The sequence below is a fragment of the Haliaeetus leucocephalus genome, unplaced genomic scaffold, assembly GCF_000737465.1.
Source record: "Haliaeetus leucocephalus isolate CR32 unplaced genomic scaffold, Haliaeetus_leucocephalus-4.0 Scaffold992, whole genome shotgun sequence".
NCBI lineage: Eukaryota > Metazoa > Chordata > Aves > Accipitriformes > Accipitridae > Haliaeetus > Haliaeetus leucocephalus.
In genome coordinates this window covers 2,937,111-2,941,148 of record NW_010973428.1, presented here as the reverse complement: position 1 = coordinate 2,941,148, position 4,038 = coordinate 2,937,111, and positions in this window count along the sequence as shown.

Sequence of the window (4,038 nt, the reverse complement as noted above, 5' to 3'; positions counted from 1 at the left end):
TAGCCCACGGAGCAGGTTTTCTGGCAGGACTTGTGACCCCGTGGGGGACCCACGCTGGAGCAGTGTGCTCCTGAAGGACTGCACACCGTGGAAAGGACCCATGCTGGAGCAGTTCGTGAAGAACTGCAGCCCGTGGGAATGGCCCACGTTGGAGAAAGTTCGTGGAGGACTGTCTCCCGTGGGTGGGACCCCACGCTGGAGCAGGGGAAGAGTGTGATGAGCCCTCCCCCTAAGGAGGCAGAGCGGCAGAAAATAACATGTGATGACCGTAAACCCCATCCCTGTCCCCCTTGTGCCGCTGGGGGGGCTTGGTGGAGAAATCCGGGAGTGCCCAGGAAGAAGGGAGGGGTGGAGGGAAGGTGTTCTGAGATTTCATTTTATTTCTCATTTACCTTACTCTGGCTGATTTGTAATAAATTGAGCTAATTTTCCCTAAGCTGAGTCTGTTTCGCCCGTGATGGTAATTAGTGAATGATCTCTCCTGTCCTTATCTCGACCCGCAAGCTTTTTGTTATATTTTTCTCTCCCCTGTCCAGCTGAGGATGGGGGAGTGATAGAACGGCTTTGGTGGGCACCTGGCGTTCAGCCAGGGTTAACCCATCACAAAAGCTTAAGTTCATTATAGGATGAAATAGCAGTTTGGTGCGAATAGGACCTTTTACTTTAAAAATATAATAATATTTTGATATAACTTAAGTTCTGACTTTGAAAAGCTGTAAGATTGAGCTTTACAATATTTTTAAAAGAACAGTGACAAATCCAGGTTGAAAGTTCTCTTTAAGGATTAATTATATATTTTAAAGAAATCATATTAAAGCTGAGAGACTTTCTTAATGGACACATTTGAGGCAGAGTTCTCACTCCTTTTAAACAGTGATGGATCTCAAAGGACATATTGGAAGAAGGACAGAACAAAAGAAAAAGTTAGAGATTTAACATTTAAGATCTTCTGAGATCTTCCAGCAAAAAAAAATCTAGTTACCAAAGTGAGAGAGAAATAATATATTCCTGTGCATAAGCTTGAATTAATAGAATAAAATGAAATAATTCATTGAAATAAGTTAATAAAAATAAAATTAATGATACTAACTAGATTTGAATCCAACCACACCACCTAACAATGAAGTAGTGAAAAAAATATTTGCCTCAGCCTAATCGGAGAAAGCAAAAGCATACTCAACTCATCCCCTCAACCAGCCAACTTTAATCACAGCTCTTCCCATTCATCTCTGCACACAACAGCAACAATTGAACAGAGGAAAAAAACCAGCAGCAAATATAAGCAACTATCCCACCCAGCACTGATTTTTAATCACCCAGTGCCTGAAGAAATTGGCCAAAACGCTACCAAAGAATTGCAATTTATTTTCATCTTTATATGAAAAGAGACTGACAGGCTGTTGTAGCTTCAAATAGTTTGGCCTGGTATGTAATGGGTTAGGTACTCCAGGAGGTAAGGCAGCCTGCATAAACAGGGAAGCCGTGGAATTAAATATGAACTTCACTGGAACTTTAACCTTCTTGAGTATTTATTCATTTTCTTGTCTCAAGAGCGCTGCCTGAATTCCTTTTTTCACCTAGATAGTTTAATTGTTTTCTTCAGTTTCGCAGAACCTAGGTAAGACCATTGTCCTTTATTGGTGAACTGTTTAGGATATTCTTTATTTATTAGGAGCAAGAAACAGGACCTTTCTTGCAATTGTTTTGCCCAGCTAACGCTCTTTAGCTTGTTCGTTACTGACTAGGAGAGGGCTATTTCTGTCTAAATGAATACTGATTTGGGGAATCAGACATTTTGCTCCCCTTACAAGCAAGAGATATTCTCGAAAGTGCAAACTCACTGTGAAATTGTCCATAGCTGCAGGGAATACCATTGTCTGTGTTGGGTTTTTTTGGTGTTGGGTATTTGTTTTTTGTTTGGGTTTTTTTTTTTTACTTTTCCTGCCTGGAGACCCTAGCATCATCCAGCTTGTGCTTCTGTGCAGGAGGACCTGTGGCTGCAGACTGCAGGCCCACTCAGCAGAGAAGCCCTCTAGAAAAACTGGCAGAGATCTTTGGCTGTGTCACCAGCAGAGTTTCTCAAAGCTGAGATGTTTACAAAACACTTCTGTTTTCACGGACTGTAGGATTTCCCTGTAGCTCTGGAGGGTTTCCAGTTTCCTTTGATGGGGATGCCATTTTGCTGGATCGAAACCCTTGGCTCTTTCCCAAGAAGTTCGTGCACTTACTAGCCTGAATTAAATTCAGACCTTTGAAGGAATAAAAATATTTCTTTTTCAAGTTATCTCAGACTGTGCCCCTCAACCTTCTCTAATAGGAGACAGTGGAGTCTATCCTTATCGTTGTTACAAGAACTGCACAAAGATCTGGGAATTGTGGTATGAAATCTACCTGGAAACTTGTGTTAAAATGATGAGGCTGACGAATGAGCAGGGTCATTCTCTTCTCTCCCCTCCCATCCCCAACCTCATTACCATTAGGACTCTTGGTTTTGGCTGAGATGCAAAGGAGGCTTTTAGAGCATTTTCCCCTTTTCCTCATGCCCTCTGCCTACTTCCTTTTGCAGTACTCTTCCATTAGACATAACAAAAAAATATTTCTTTTCTCTTTTAATTAAAAAGCACTGAACAAGGCCAGCTCCAGTTCTTGCCAGGCATCAGTCTGATGATCTGTACTGGCAATTTATCATCTGAGTCACTTGCCAGCAGGGACAAGAGTCCCTGAAACTGACCTCTCCACAGCAGGCTGAATTTCATTATATTATTTTTCCAGTAAAGTTCTGCTTTTTAAGTGGAGAAGAAAGGGTTATAAATAGGTTAGACACATCTCGAGCCCTCAGGGATCTTTTTTACAGACTTAGCTATTTCTTTAATCCTGTCTAACAAATAGCATTTATCATTCTTCATATTCTGCATATTTTAACTGAGTACCTGACTTAAAAATTATTTAATCATTTTACCACCATAAGTCCTAATATCACTCTTAATTAAGCACAGAATATCTGAAATATTTTCACACTAACACCTTAGGAGATCTCAATGAAAAATTTTGTTTAGCATAGAAGGTTTGAATGCATCTCTTTTCTAAATCTTCTAGGTCTGAAAAACTGGCCTAAGAGACTCAGATGAAAATATTTTTTCTAATAATTTCTATCATGTCCTTCTCACATAGAAATAGCTACCCTCCTGATTGATGTTCACACATTTTTGTCCCATGTCCTCAGTAGAACCAGAGCATTTTGCAAAAAGAAAATAACTAGAAGGAACAAAAACTGATCAAATTTTTTCAAATGCATTAAAGCACTTGCTTGGTGTTCAGCCAGACCAAGTGGATGGCAACACAAATAAGTTCTTGTTTACACAGGTAAATAAGAGGTGGTTCAGTCATCTTAGTATAGTAAGTCTTAGCTGGCGAACAGAGGGACCCAGTTCTTAACTCAGGTGAAAATATGCCAGAAAACTGAACCAGGAGTATGGTAAAGCTTTCCACAGAAACATCAGAAGGTACATGAACTGCACTTACATTTTTGCTTTCCAATGTCCAACAAAAAACTGGGATATGGGGGAAATCTCAAAAAAATGGGAATGACAAAATGTATGAGCAAAAAAACCTGAAGAGGACTACCCTGGGTCCTCAAAGCTTTCATTTTCTGTTACAGAGCGGGTTGCCTCCTTACTATATTTTTCGCAGGAGGGATTGTTTATGTTTATAAGGTGAAGATTATACTGTCTCCTGGGAAAACACAGTCTGAAGTCATTTTTATGAAATAAAGGCTGCCATGAAGCATACTTTTTTCTATGATTTTTCTCAGTCAAAGGAAACTACTTTATGTCAAAGTTCGAAATTAATGGAATTTTTATATTAGTTCTAACATAACTTAAAAACTCATAAAGACTGCTATCACACATAGCATTAGAATGTTCTCAGAATTAACCCCAGAGAGCAAATTAGGTAACAATAAATAATTTCACCTATAAGCACCACTGAAGATTAGACGCACAAAATTTCTTTATCATTAACTTCCTTTCACTGGCATGC